Source organism: Spermophilus citellus, assembly GCF_964194105.1.
Source record: "Spermophilus citellus genome assembly, chromosome: 1".
Taxonomy (NCBI): domain Eukaryota; kingdom Metazoa; phylum Chordata; class Mammalia; order Rodentia; family Sciuridae; genus Spermophilus; species Spermophilus citellus.
Window position 1 is genome coordinate 209,947,838 of NC_138182.1, and position 16,119 is coordinate 209,963,956.

General features: G+C 37.1%; 1 protein-coding gene across 3 annotated transcripts in view; it reads left to right on the top strand.

Moving 5' to 3' along the window:
- Positions 1-849: 849 nt before the first annotated feature.
- ARB2A (ARB2 cotranscriptional regulator A) overlaps positions 850-16,119 on the top strand; it is a 484,107-nt gene continuing 468,837 nt past the window's right edge. For 2 of the 3 annotated variants that reach the window (XM_081275628.1, XM_081275627.1), the window contains exon 1: positions 856-995. The gene's annotated coding sequence lies outside the window, so the exon portion shown is untranslated. Of the gene's footprint in view, positions 996-16,119 lie in introns of all 3 variants that reach the window. The other variant, XM_081275629.1, reaches the window with a different exon arrangement.

Consider the following 16,119-nt stretch of genomic DNA (forward strand, 5'->3'; position numbering starts at 1 on the left):
CCTTCTCCCATTAACACCCCGTCCTTCCAACTCCCAATCCTTTTGTTACATAAGCTACTAAATTTGTTTAATACTTAACACTGTGGCCATTCAATCAATCACTATTTATTGAGTATTTCATGACAGGCACTGTTTATGGTTGAGAATATTTTAAAGGACAATTCTCTGAATATTATAAATGGCAACTCACTCTTCAGTGACCAGTCCTTCCTTCCCCTTAGCTGCCCTCATCTGTGTCCCCAGCACCTGGTTTGTTAAGCCTTATTAAAATAACAATTGTGGAATAAGTAAATGTACTGACAGTACCATGTAAAATTTAATCAGTTATCCCCCCCTCCCCCAATTGCTTATCCTGGATTTACTCTTAAGACAGTGAACTTTCAAATCTGTTCATCAAAATCCTTAGATTCCCACATGTGTCAAGTATAGTAAGAAGAAAACTTTGTCATTAGAATGCTAGTATTAACTTCCTATTGTACGCGCCTCGAGAGGTAAATGTAATCTTCCAAAATTCCAGCTCCCGTCTTTTCTAGAGTTGAATGAGCTGTATAAACCCTGGTAAACCATGAATGGGGGAATGGGGAATAAGGAAACACCCAGAAAAGTTTTAAAAAATCCGCTTGTAGAACTAAGCTTTAGGAAGGTCCGGTCTTCCAAGTTTACCCACGTAGTCTCCAAAAGGAAGGACGAACACTGGCCTCTTGTTAACACTTTAATTCCCACAGGCCTGTCTCCCTCCCATCCCATCAAGCGCCACAGGAACCGACCCGGCGACCACGCCCAGCCCATTTCCGGGTTGTCGCCTTGCCGCCGTCGCGTGCGCAATGACGTTTCAGGCCCCTGTGGACCCCGGAAGTGCAACTCGAACTTGGTCGGGGCGCGGATCCGGAGAGGGAAAGTCACAACAACCGCACGAGGGAGTTCGACTAGCGAGCTGGAAGGCCACGCCTCCTCCCGCCTCCCCTCTCAGCCCTGTAGCTGGGGGCAGAGCTCAGGTAGGAACGTCGTCCTGGAGGATCTGAGCTCCCGGGGCAGGCCCGGGTTGAATCCGAAGAGGGGGTTGGCCTGGATCTGTGTCGGGCGGGGATAGCTGGCCCTGAGGTCTGAGGCTGTCAGATATCATGCTTCGTTAACAGGGCACATCTCTGATGTGAGCCCAGAACCCCGCTAATGGGCCACTTCCCCTGCCATTTCCACTCTCCATGCTGGAGGAGTGTGTTCCCTAGATGACTTGCTTTAAAGCTGAGCTTATGAGGTTGTGGGACTGTAGAATAATGGGCCCTCCTTCCTTAGTTGGCAGGACAGGTATTGCAGTTCTCTGGTTGAAGATTTTGTTTTTAGCAATAAATGTTGTCAGCTGCCAATGCTTTACCAGGTAGTCATTGATTTCAGAGAGATTAAAGTGTGATGTCTCACTGGGATGCAATATGAATTCTTTGTGGAATACTTTTGACTGTGAAATAAAGTTATGTATATTTTGGAAGCAGTCTTTTCTCTCCCTCATCCAGGGAGAGAAATTATCTCATCCAGGTATTAACATACTCTTCTGGTGTTTCAGGGTGTCTATATTTTGGCCCAAGTAACTGACTACTTATATTTTGATTGTTTTTAAGGATAAGCTGTGTTATTACATTTCTTCTTTTCCTCCGAAGTCCTCAGAACAGTTTTAGAAGAGATATTCTGTGGTTTTCATCTGCAAGTGCCTGACAGTGTTTATCAAAATGGGTGTAAAGTGATGTTTGTTATACAGTACATGGTTTGTTTTTGCCTTAAAGCAGTGTCAGAGGTATATTGTTTATCCTTATTCTTTTTCCCTTCTTGTAAAGGAACAGATATTCCATATTCATTTTGCCTATGTAGAAACTGAGCTAGAGAGTACTTTTTGATGTGCTTAACTAAGGTCTCAATGTCAATGTGCTGGTTTCAGACTTCTTTCTGACTTTTAAATGATGTGTTCCTTCCCTTCAAGCAGTGAAGAACTAAGGATACTCTGATGGCATTGAAGCTGTGTGCTGTTACAACACTTGTGGATGGTGGAATAGTACTTAGGCCAAGAAGGAAATGTGATGTATGAAGTTGTGAACATCTATCTATTCATTCACTTGTCAAATATTTACTGGCTACCTTCAGTGTGCCAGGTAGTGGTCCAGGTGCTGAGAAGACAGTAGTGAACAACAGAGAAAGTCCTTGTGCTCCTGGAGCTTACATTCTTAACAAGTAGAAGAGCTATGAAACAAAAAAATAGAGCAAGTAAGGGTAGCAGGAATGATGGAGGATGCTATTTTAGATAGGATGCTCAAGTTCAGTCTCTTATAAAGGGGCATTTGAGAAGAGATCTGAATGAAGTGAGGGAATGAACTCTGTAGGTATGCAGGGGACAAGTGTTTTAGGCCACCACCAAGGTGTAAAACATGAATTTTGGTATAAATTGAAATATCAAAGATATAGGCATCAGGGTTTAAAAATCTTGGGAAGGAATATTTATCAATGATTTTTTGTGTGTATGTGAGGGATTTTATTTATTGATAGTGTAGCTTTCTTAGCTTTCTCCAGCAAAGCTCTATGAGGAGACTCTAGGTAGGCATGTAGAGATGTTTTCATGCTACCTATTGAGTTATAAACAATTAAACACCATTTACTCAGTTGAGTAAATGGTGTTGTAAATGGTGTTTTGTCTTTCTTTTTGTCAGATTGGGTTTGCCTAGTAGTCATTGATACTAAGTAGCAGGTACTCCTGCCCCTTGTCAGCTTTACTTTTCAGTTATCTTTTTTTTAATCATAGTAAAATACACATAACATAAATTTTACCATTTTAATCCTTTTCTCTTTTTGGTACCTGGGATTGAACCCTTTGGTCCTAACCACTGGGCCACATCCCCATCCTTTTTTTGTATTTTATTTAGAGATAGAGTCTCACTGAGTTGCTAAGTGCCTTGCTAAATTGCTGAGGCTGGCTTTGAACTTGTGACCCTCCTGCTTGAACTTCCTGAGCTGCTGGGAGTATTGGCATGAACCACTGCACCCAGCATTTTAATTGTACTTTTAGTAACATTATATACATTTACATTGTTATTTGCAACCATCACTACTATTCATTTACAGAATTTAAAAGTCTTCCTCAACTGGATCTCTGTACCCATGAAACTAACTCCTCATTCTTGACTACCCTTAGCCTTGGAAACTACCAGTATACTTTCTGTGTCTATGAATTTGACTACTTTACATAACTCACATAAGTGCAGTTATACAATATTTGTCCTTTTATGACTGGCTTATTTCACTTAGAATAATGTCTTCCAAGTTTCATACAAAATATTACACGTGTTGGAATGTCATTTTAAAGGGTGAATATAATAATCATTGTGTGCACATACCACTTTTTTTCCCTGTATTCATTCAGCTATGGATATTTGGGTTGCTTCCACCTTTAGGCTATTGTAAATAATGCTGCTATGAGTGCAAACAAGTTCAAATCTCTGCTTTCAAGTCTCTGCTTCATTCCTGTTGGTTTTCTACTCAAAAGTAATATTGCTAGGTTATAATGGTAATTTGCTACAGTTTGGATCTTAAATATTTTCCAAAGGTTCATGTTTTAAAGGTGGTCCCCAGGGAGGCATTATTGGGAAGTGGTGGAATCTTTAAGAGCTGGGTACCAGCGGGAGACTTTAGGTCATTGAAGTGGTGATCTTGAAGGTATAGGAAGACTGCAGCCCCTTATTCCTCTCTTTGTTTGCTCCCTGTTCTGAGTTGAGAGGTTTTGTTCTGCCATGTGCTCCCCATATGGTGTCCTGCCCTGCCATACTTAAAAACAATGGAGCCAACCAATCATGGACTGAAACCTCTAAAACTGTGAGCCAAAATAAACCTTTTTCTTTATAAGTTGATTATTTCAGTATTTGTTATAATATTGGAAAATTGACTAACACATAATTCTATGTTTTAATTTTTTGAGGATTACCATACTGTTTACAACAGCTACCCCAGTTTACATTCCCACCAGTAGTACACAGGTGTTCTGATTTCTCCAAATCTTCACCAACATTTCAAAATTTCACTTTCTCACCAAACATGTATTCTCATGAGTGTAAAGAAGTATCTGTGGTTTCAATTTGTATTCCCTTTATGATTGGTGATGTTAAGCATCTTTTCATGTGCCTTTTGGCCATTGATAGATCTTTTTCAGAGTGCTGTTAATTTACTTTAAGACCTGATTTTAATAATTCTTTGTGACATTTATTTGGTAGGTTTTTAAGGAGTAGATTGCATTTTAAGAAGGCAAACACCATGTTTTGGTGTTTCTTTTTTTTAAATTATACTCTGAGAAACTAATTATACTAGTTTTACAGTTAACTATATAAGTTACAGTTAACTGTACAACTCTTCAATTGTATGTAGATCAGGTATCTGCAATAACTCTAAACTTAGCCTTAGCAGATGCAGATTTTGATACCATGAATTGGGGTGCTGCTGTAACATGGACTTAAACATTTCAAAGTTATCTTTAGAACTGAAAAATGGGTAGAGACTAAAGGAGTTTTAAGGTGTATGCTAGATGAAGCTTGTGTTTCAATGAAGGGACTATTGATAGAATTACTAAAGGCATTTCTGGTAAGGGCTTAGAAAGGTAATAGGAGTTATCTTCTTAGAGAATACATTAATAATTATGAACAGGATGTTGGTAGAAATATGGACATTAGAGTTCATTTTGGAGTGGTCCCAGATGAAAGTGAAGAAGAGTTATTGAAAACTGGAAGAAAGGAAGTCTTAATCACAAAGTAGCAAAGAACTTAGCTGAACTATGTTATAGTGTTTTGTGGAAAGAGCTTGTGAGTGATGAAATTGGTCATTTAGCTAGGGAGAATTTTAAGTGAAATGGTGAAGGAGTGGCTTGGTTTTCCCTGACTGCTTATAGTAAAATGTGGAAGAAGAGAGATGAATTGAAGAGGAAACTATTAAGCACAAAGGAATCAGCACTTGAAAATTTAGAAAGTTCTTAGCCTATTCATATTGTAATAAGGAGAAAAAGCTTCTTCTGAAGAAAATACTTAAAGATGTGGTTGAGCATTCATTTGATAAAGAGATCCTGGGTGCAACTCTTGGACTTAATTGGCCATTTCAGCAAAAGCCAGGAGTAGAGATAATGTCAAACAAGCAAAATACTGCTTGGACTAAAGGAATCAGAAAATGGGATGGAATGAAGGAAGGCTGTGACTATCTATTATTTGTTATTTTTTAAGAAAAGGGAAAAGTGACCCAAGAGATCAACATTGCCACCATAAGCCCAAGGCTTATGGCTAGTTCCTTCTGGGTTTCAAGGGTTGGGCCTCCTTGGTTTTGTGGGTTGTAGGTGCTTCTGATCTATTGCCCAGTGCCTCAGGGACAAGGCCACTGCTCAGTTTTGAGTGACTGGAACTGCTATGAATAGCTGTTGTAGTGATACTATTGCCCAATGGATGTAGAGGAAAGAGTATCAAATTAAAGAAAATTATTTTTCTTTTTAATTGATTTTTTAAAAAAGATAAATGACAATGGAATGCATTACAATTCTTATTACATGTATACAGCATGATTTTTCATATCTCTGGTTGTATATAAAGTGTGTTGACACCAATTCATGTCTTCATACATGTACTTTGGAAAATGATGTCTAAATTATTTTTCAACTATAAGATCTAATGTTTGAAAAGTGAATAGTTTGATGAGCTCTTGAGTCATCCATAATTTTTCACAAATTTGAAAGAAGAAATGAATTAGGAAGGCCTGAGTGAAGACTTTTAGAATGCTTATCATCAACAGTATCTGAATAAAAAGTCAAGATTCATGAAAGTAGAAGAAAATAAAAAGGAAAGAGGATGGAAAAATAGTATACTATGTTATGCATGAGGAACATAGTGCACTCCCCCCCATCCCCTCCTTACATTATGAAAATAGTTTAATTGAGGATATTAACCTTAGAATAAGATTTATCAAGGATTTAAGGAGCTACATCATTGGGAATATATTTAGATATTTTTGCCGTTAACTAGCCACAGTGGAGGTACTCCAAAGGCTTTAGAATTAACAGAGGTTTCAATTAGACATAATAAGCAGAGAAGTATTTAATAGAACTGGCATATAATTAATAGATATTCATTCATAATTGATTGATTGATTGATTGTGTGTGTATGTGTTCCTACTGGTTTTTTTAGGCATGCTAAGAGTGTTTTAGTAGATATCTTTCCAGGTTAAAATAGGGAGAAAAACCTGGGACAAATAGAAGATATTCCAAGTATTTTGGGAACTAAGTAGTACTTGAACTAGTAACATTGTATTAAGGTTTTTATGTATGGCTCTTGATATGTGGAATAATATTTTAGAAATTTACTAGTAAGTTGTGAAGAAAATGTGGAATAAAGAAAAATGAAGAACACAAAAATAAGACTTGTATTTGCAAGTAATGGAAATGAAGTAGTGATATTGGAGTTAATCCTAGATAGCACATTATTTCTCTAATTCAAAAATCCAAAATCTCAAATGTTCTGGAATATCTCTAATTTGCAAAAAAATTATGAATGTAATGCACTCCACTATTGTCATGTATGTAAGAAATAATAAAAAAATAAATAAAAATCCAAAATCTCAAGTTTTCTGAAACCCAGAACTTTTTTTTTAATTTTAATTTTTTTTTTAAATTTTTTTATTAGTTGCTCAAAACATTACAATGATCTTGACATATCATACATTTGGTTCAAATGGGGTACATAATCTTATTTTTCCACGTGTACAGATTGCAGGATCACATTGGTTATACAGCCACGTTTATACATAGGGCCATACTAGTGTCTATTGTATTCTGCTACCCTTCCTATCCGCCCCCCCCTCCCCTCCCATCACCTCTTTCTACCCAATCTACTGTGACACGTTTCTCTCTCTCTCTTTTTTCTTCCCCCTCACACCATCTTATATGTAATTTTGCATAACAATGAGGGTCTCCTACCATCTTCCTTGCAATTCCCCTTCTGTCTCCCATTTCCACACACCTCTCGTCCCTATTTAATGGTAATCTTCTTCTCATGCTCTTCCTCCCTGCTCTGTTTTGAGTCGCCCCCTTATATCAAAGAAGACATTCTGCATTTGTTTTTTAGGGATTAGCTAGCTTCACTTAGCATAATCTGCTCTAATGCCATCCATTTCCCTGCAAATGCCATGATTTTGTTATTTTTTTAGTGCTGAGTAATATTCCATTGTTTATAAATGCCTCATTTTTTTATCCATTCATCTATTGAAGGGCATCTGGGTTGGTTCCACAGTCTAGCTATTGTGAATTGTGCTGCTATGATCATTGATGTAGTGGTGTCCCTGTTGTATGCTCTTTTTAGGTCTTCTGGGTAGAGTCCGAGAAGGGGAATAGCTGGGTCAAATGGTGGTTCCATCCCCAGCTTTCCAAGGAATCTCCATACTGCTTTCCAAATTGGTTGAACCAATTTGCAGTCCCACCAGCAATGTACAAGTGTACCCTTTTCCCCACATCCTTGCCAGCACTTGTTATTGTTTGACTTCATAATGGCTGCCATTCTTACTGGAGTGAGATGGTATCTTAGAGTGTGAAACCCAGAACTTTTTGAGGACTTACATAACAGATAGTTTCAAATTTTGAATTGGGATTAGGGGTGCTTCTTCTGTAAAGTATACCAGAATGTCCCCAAATCCCCCAAACTCCAAAATTTAAAATACTTTGAGTCCTAAGCATTTTGGATAAGGAATATTTAGCCTGTAATGATATATCGGGACCATGGTGTCCAAGTATTGATACAGTATAGGCAGAGGTGTATTATGAGATATATGTGTGCATGTATGTTTGTATATACACATGGTGTGTGTGTGTATATCTATCTATCTATCTAATCTATCTAATCTATCTATCTATATCTCTCAAAGGCCCAGGAGCCAAGGTAAATAATATTACTGTATTTAAAAGTTTGTTTTTTTAAACCATGTTGTTTGAAGAGGTGTTTATTACTTGTGTCAGTATAAGCCATTTGTTGAAAAAGTAGAAGTAGATATGTAAGCTTGGTTTTGGAAAATACTTTTGACCTTATTCTAGTTTCAAGGAATTATTAATCTGTTGAATAATTGTAGTCTTCTTGTTATTATTCATGTATATAGTTTTCCCCTAGATGTTGTTGAGCTATATAGGAGAGTACTAGACAGTTATATTCCATAATACTGCATAGCATAGAGTTTGCAAATTGGACATGCTACAGGTTAAGTAAGCCTATATAATCTTAAATTTAAAAAAAATTAGTTTCCAACAAATTCAAGTAAAAATCCCTGTTTTTGGTTTCTCTTGAAAAACATGAAGTTTTAGTCATATGAGGCCTTTACTCTACACGGCAGTAGTTGGATATGCCTTATTTTATAGTATGTTGTAGTTTCCACTATTCATACTTGATAAGCTTCTGATTATAGGGTCTCATTGCATACATTTTACTATTAATTTTCTGATACCTGTAGGCATTCAATTTTTTTTAAAGAGAGTGTGAGAGAGGAGAGAGAGAGAGAGAGAGAGAGAGAGAGAGAGAGAGAGAGAGAGAGAATGAGAATTTTTAATATTTATTTCTTAGTTCTCGGCGGACACAACATCTTTGTTGGTATGTGGTGCTGAGGATCGAACCCGGGTCGCACGCATGCCAGGCGAGCGCGCTACCGCTTGAGCCACATCCCCAGCCCGGCATTCAATTTTTTAAAATTGTTTTTTTAGTTATAAATGAACGTAATGCATTTATTTATTTATTTATTTATTTTGTGCTGAGAGTTGAACTCAGTGCCTCACACGTGCTAGGCAAGAGCTTGTTCACTGACCACAACCACAGCCTGGCATTCAAATTTTTGATTCCTGCACTTTACAAACCTTAGCATGAATTGTCTTTGCCCCTTTGTGACTTTATTGCATCCTTTCTTTCTTTATTTTTTAAATTCATTCTATATACCTCAGTGCTTGGAGTATGGCATTCAGTGCAGATGCCCTTTTGAAGTAGTAGTTTATTCTGTAAATTTAAATTTGAGTCTTTTCCTCTTTGTTTTCCAATATATTCCTTTTAGCTGCTGTCAAGGCATTGTTCTCTCCTGTGGGTTGGACTCTGGCCTGAACTTTAAGCAGATTGTCTCTAGGTTTGGTTCTAGGACCAAACAAAATTGATTTAAATGGAGGTCATTTGGACATCTTTCCTCCAGCATCAAAGAATTTTTGATCTGCGCCCTGTTCTTACAGAGTCTTTGCCTACTTTTTTCTGGGTGGCCGATATATAAAGTCAGTTTATGATAATGTATTTGACAGGTGGTTGTTATTAGAGTATTATTGTTTATAGGTAATGATTCATTATTTTGAAACTATGTGGTAGTGATGGTGAAATTTTTATCTGCATTAGGAATACTACAAGGACTGCTAAGAAACCAGACATTTCAGTTTTATCACTGAAAACAAACTATTTAAAACAACCCTATTTATTCTGAATATTTTTGATTAACAAGAAACATGTATAATTATTTTTATCAAAACAAGCATATGTGTTTGTGTTTTAAACTGGTTTAATTAAAAATGTAAGGTTTCTCATCTTATTTTTGTTTTCTTACTCAAAATGAAGAAAGACTTTCAGCCAGGCCAATCATTTTTACTGAAAATATTGAACTAGGTGAACTAATTTTTCATTATTTTTAAATCCAAAGACTGTTAACTCTTATTTTAGTGAATCCAGAGGAAATTCCTTCCTTACATGGAAAATCAATTATTGCTGAAGTGGGAAGTCACTAGGCAATTCAGTGATGATGAAAACTAATGAAGCTGGGAGCCTAAGTGACATTCACTGGTTCACTGGGGATTTAAATATGTGTTGTATATTGCTGTGTAATAAATTACCTCCAAATTTAGCAGCTTAAAAGCAGAAGCAGCATTTATTATCTCACATAGTTTCTTAGGGTCAGAAATCTAGGATCTGCTTTCCTAGGTAGTTTTGGTTCAGGATCTCTGATAAAGTTATAGTTAAGTTCATCTAGGGCTGTAGTCATTTGTGATTTGGGTTTATAGGATCCATTTCCAAGCATTATCATGTGGCTGTTAGTGGGAAGCTTCAGTTACTTACCATATGGACCTCTTAATAGGGCTGCTCACAACGTGAGTTTCCAGAAAAAGTGATCTGAGAGACAGAAAGGAGAAAGCACCAATATTAATGTTATGACCTTTTATAACATGTATCTCTGGAGAATCATCTTATCACTTTTCTGTTTGCTATTGGTTACACAGACCAACTCAGGTATGATGTGGGAGGAAACTACATGAGGGTATGACTACCAGGAGGTAGGGCTCATTGGGAGACATTTTGGAGACTACCACAGTCTACCCTCCATTCCCCAGTGATTCATGACCTCTCACATGCAGAATGTGCCCAATGCTTCCCAATACCCTTATTTGCCTTATCCTATTACTATATTATTTCAAAGTCTAGAGTCTCATCATCCAGGTGTGACTAAGTTTCCTTGGATGCAGTTCCTTAAGTACAGCTCTTTGATTACAGTTCTTTTCCACTTGCCTCCCTATTTTCTAAGCACCTGATGTACAATGGTGGGACAAGTTTAGGATAACTGCCTATTTTGTGCCTGTGTCTTAATTTGTTAAGGTAACTGGGTAACAACCCACTGAAATAGTGCTCACAGTTCTCTAGAGATGAGAGACATGGCTTCTCATGCAGAGTCAAAGGAGGAATGCCAGGTTTTGGTCAGGAAGCAGAAGCAGGATAAAGTAAAGTGCTCAGGACCACAGCCTTTATTGGGGTTTCTTTTGGAAAGGAAGGGCAGAGTAAACAGCTTATGATTGTCTGGTTTAAATACTTCTGGTGGGCTTTGGGTTGTAGGATTGATTTCTAGTTGCCTAGTCTTTGGTCCTGGGATGATTTAAAGCAGGAAAGATATTGGTTTGGTGAGTGTGAGTTAGCTAAGGAGGTATTTGCATGTTGTTATCATTATATCATATTGTTATTGTTATTATGAATTAACCCTTGGAGGGGCAGCTTCTTTCAGGGTCCATAAGACCCTTAAATATCAGAACATCAGGAGTACAGAAAAGAAAATATGGTTAATATTGATTATATAATTGTTCCTGTGAACAGATGCCAAATAGATAAATAAAGAACCCAAGAAAATAGAATTCTGCTATAAGCAGTTTTGCTTCTAATGAAGAAAAATTGGAGGCACAAAGGTGTCTGTTTCACAGCAATTCTGAAATCCAAATAGGCAAATAAAGATGCACCTTGACTTTTGATGGAGCTATGGCAAAATAAACCCTTTGTGAGTTAAAAATATTGTTAATTAGAAAATGTATTTGATATACCTAATTTACCAAAATCATAGCTTAGCATCTCTGTACATTGCAGAGTCATGGTTGTTTTTCCTTGTGATGGCATGGTTGACTGAAAACTGCAGCTCATGGCTGCTATCCCATATTGCAAGAGTATGGAACCATGTACTGCTTGCGTGGGAAAAGATCAAGATTCAAAATTCCAAATATGTTTCTATTAAATACATATCAGTTTTGCACTATTGTAAGGTCAAAATATTCTAAATTGAAGCATTGTTAAGTTGGGAACATTCTGTATTGGGAATTTCTTGATTAGTTCTCAAGCTTGGGAATAATTCTCTATGGTTTTCAGTATTACCTTCTTCTGCACTACTGATATTGTCTATTTCTTTTTTCATGAAAGACCAGGCATTTGTATATGAGTAGTTCCTCAACCTGCTTACTGACAGTAGAATTTTTAAGTCCAAAAGCTTCTCATCATTTAAGTTCTTAACTTTTTAAAATACCAAATAAAAACATGTTAATTTTTAAATAAACTTTTTATATGTTCTATGAATGCTATCAAGATACCTAAGTGTGTTAGTCTATTTTGTGTCACTGTGGCCAAAATACCTGACTGGAATAGCATAGAGGGAAATTTTCATTTTGGAATCATGGTTTCAAAGGTTCAGTGCATGGTCAGCTGGCTTCATTGCTCTGGTCTTGAGGTGAGGCAGAATATCATGGCGGAAGGGTGTGGTAGAAGAAAGCTGCTCAGTTCATGGCAGCCAGGAGGTACAGAGGGGTGGGGGTAAAGAGCGAGAAGCTAGGGTCAAAGTATAATTCTCAAGGACACTCCTCCCCCCCCCATGATCTACTTCATATAGCATCCCCTACCTGCCTGTAGTTACCACCCAGTAATCCATTCAAATTATTAATCCATCCAATAAGTCAAATCACCGATTAGGTTACAGTCTTCATAATCAAATCATTTTGCCTTTGAACATTCCTGTATTTACTAGCATGAGCTTTTGGGGGTTATCTCAAGTCCAAATCATAACACATAATTTAAACAAAAGCCACACAACACATTTCTTTGAATACATTTGACTCTTCAGAATGCTGAGGAACAATACCCTTAAGCTTCCTAGAAGCTCTAAGAATGACTTAGGCTAGGTAATTTATAAACAATAGAAATTTACAACACACAGTTCTGGAGTCTGGGAAGTACAAATCCAAGGCATCAAGAGATTTGATTGTCTGTTGAGAGCCTATTCCTCATAAATGGCATCATCTTGCTGTGGACTCACATGACAAAAGTACCCTCAGGCCTCTTTTTTTGAAGCATACTAATTCCATTCATGAGGGCTCCACCCTTATAACCTATAATTCTTCCAAAGACTCCACTTCTTAATACTAACACATTGAGGATTAGATTTTAGCATATAAATTTTGGAGGGACCATATAGCAATCAGTAAGATACACTATCCTCTCTTTAGAAGGATTTTTGTCTGACTAGTACTGTGAGGTACCACATTTAATACTTTTGTTTTAACAAAAGATAGAGTTATATTCAGCTTCATTTTGGATCATGCTTTCTTAGTTATGCCCTGGATTTGATCTTTGCTCAGAACTCTATTTCTTAATTTTAGCATAATTGGCTCTTTGAAGAGAAATTTTAAAAAAATATTTTTTTAATTTTTAAGCACTTCTAGGTTCACAGCAAACTTGAGTAGAAAATACAAGAAAGTTATATATTCCAGGACCTAGGCATGTATGACCTCCCACACTGTCAGTATCCTTCTGCCCCGATACAAATATAACCTCCCCACGATCAGCCTCCTGGACCAGAGTAATAAATTTGTTAAAATCAGTAAACCTGTATTGACACAGCACTCAAAGTCTGTAGTTCACACTGGTAAAGATTCTTGGTAATGTACATTCTAAGAGTTTTGACCAATGTATAAACCATCATAGTATATACAGAATAGTTTCACTCTTTTGTCCGTCAATCCCTCTCCTTAATCTGTCTGTAGTGACCACCTATCTTGTTACTGTCTTCATAATTTTTCCTTTTCTAGAATATAATGTAGTTGTAATCATTACAATTTGTAGATTTTCCAGGTTGGTTTCTTTTGTTTGATAATACATACATAAGATTCTTCTATGTCATTTCATTGCTTGATGAGTCCATTTTCCACAGTTATAATACAATACCACAGACTAAGTAAATGGGAAACATTAAAATTTTATTTGGCTCAAACTTCTAGAGACAAGGAAGTCCGAGATTGTAGGTCTGCATCTGGTAAGGGTCTTCCTGCTACTTCATAACATGGGAGAAGGGCAGATGAGGATGTGTGAGATAGATAGGAAAAGAGGGTGCTGAACTTATGACAAACCCACTCTTGTTTTAAGTGACTTGCTATGATGATCCATTAATGAGGACAAAGTTCTCATGATCTAATCACGCCATGAATGGCCCACCTTTTAATACTGTTACAGTGGCAATTAAATTTTAACACAAGTTTTAGAGGGAACATTTGAACCATAGCAATAGAGCTTTCTTATTTTTTGTAGCATTGAATAATAATTTATTGTCTGGATGGACTGTAATTTATTCACTCACTTGAAAGACATTTTGGTTAGTTTATGTTTTGGTATCATGAATAAAGCCAGTATAAGCATTATGTGTAGATTTTTGTGTGTACATGATTTCTACTCCTTTGGATAAATACCAATGAGCATGATTTCTTGATCATACAGTAAGAATGTGTTTAATTTTGTGAGAAACTGATGAACTGTTTTCCAAAGTGGCTGAACCATTTTGCATTCCTATCAGTAAATAAAAATTTAGGATTTTTTTTATTATTGGTTGTTCAAAACATTACAAAGCTCATGTCATATCATCTTTCATGCATTTGATTCAAGTGGGTTATGAACTCCCATTTTTACCCCAAATACAAGTTGCAGAATCACATCGGTTACATATCCACATTTTTACATAATGCCATATTAGTGACTGTTGTATTCTGCTACCTTTCCTATCCCCTACTATCCCCCCTCCCCTTCCCTCTCATCTTCCCTCTCTACCCCATCTGCTGTTATTCAATTCTCTCCCTTTTTTTCCCCTTTCCCCTCACAAACTCTTATATGTAATTTTGTGTAACAATGAGGGTCTCCTTCCATTTCCATACAGTTTCCCTTCTCTCTCCCTTTCTCTCCCCCCACTCGTCTCTGTGTAATGGTAATCTTCTCATGCTCTTCCTCCCTGCTCTGTTTTGAGTCGCCCCCTTATACCAAAGAAGACATTCTGCATTTGTTTTTTAGGGATTGGCTAGCTTCACTTAGCATAATCTGCTCTAATGCCATCCATTTCCCTGCAAATTCCATGATTTTGTCATTTTTTTAGTGCTGCGTAATACTCCATTGTGTATAAATGCCACATTTTTTAATCCATTCATCTATTGAAGGGCATCTAGGTTGATTCCAGAGTCTAGCTATTGTGAATTGTGCTGCTATGATCATTGATGTGGCAGTATCCCTATAGTATGCTCTTTTAAGGTTCTCAGGGAATAGTCCGAGAAGGGGAATAGCTGGGTCAAATGGTGGTTCCATCCCCAGCTTTCCAAGGAATCTCCATACTGCTTTCCATATTGGCCTCACCAATTTGCAGTCCCACCAGCAATGTACAAGTGTACCCTTTTCCCCACATCCTCACCAGCACTTATTGTTGTTTGACTTCATAATGGCTGCCAATCTTACTGGAGTGAGATGTTATCTTAGGGTGGTTTTGATTTGCATTTCTCTGACTGCTAGAGAGGGTGAGCATTTTTTCATGTACTTATTGATTGATTGTATGTCCTCCTCTGAGAAGTGTCTGTTCAGGTTCTTGGCCCATTTGTTGATAGGGTTATTTGTTATCTTATTGTTTAATTTTTTGAGTTCTTTGTATATTCTGGATATTAGGGCTCTATCTGAAGTGTGAGGAGTAAAAATTTGTTCCCAGGATGTAGGTTCCCTATTTACCTCTCTTATTGTTTCTCTTGCTGAGAAAAAACTTTTTAGTTTAAGTAAGTCCCATTTGTTTATTCTTGTATTTAACTCTTGGGCTATGGGCGTCCTGTTAAGGAATTTGGAGCCCGACCCCACAATATGTAGATTGGAGCCAACTTTTTCTTCTGTCAGGCGCAGAGTCTCTGATTCGATATCAAGTTCTTTGATCCATTTTGAATTAACTTTTGTGCATGGCGAGAGAAAGGGGTTCAGCTTTATTTTGTTGCATATGGATTTCCAGTTTTCCCAACACCATTTGTTGAAGATGCTATCCTTCCTCCATTGCATGCTTTTAGCCCCTTTATCAAATATAAAAAGTTGTAATTTTGTGGATTGGTCTCTGTGTCCTCTCTTCTGTACCATTGGTCCACCTTCCTGTTTTGGTACCAGTACCATGCTGTTTTTGTTACTATTGCTCTGTAGTACAGTTTGAACTCTGGTATCGCTATACCTCCAGATTCACACTTCCTGATTAGAATTGCTTTTGCTATTCTGGGTCTTTTGTTTTTCCATATGAATTTCATGATAGCTTTATCTATTTCTACAAGAAATGCCGTTGGGATTTTGATTGGCATTGCGTTGAACCTGTAGAGAACTTTGGGTTATATCGCCATTTTGATGATGTTGGTTCTGCCTATCCATGAACAGGGTACATTTTTCCATCTTCTAAGATCTTCTTCTATCTCTCTCTTTAGGGTTCTGTAGTTTTCATTGTATAAATCATTCACCTCTTTTGTTAGGTTGATTCCCAAGTAT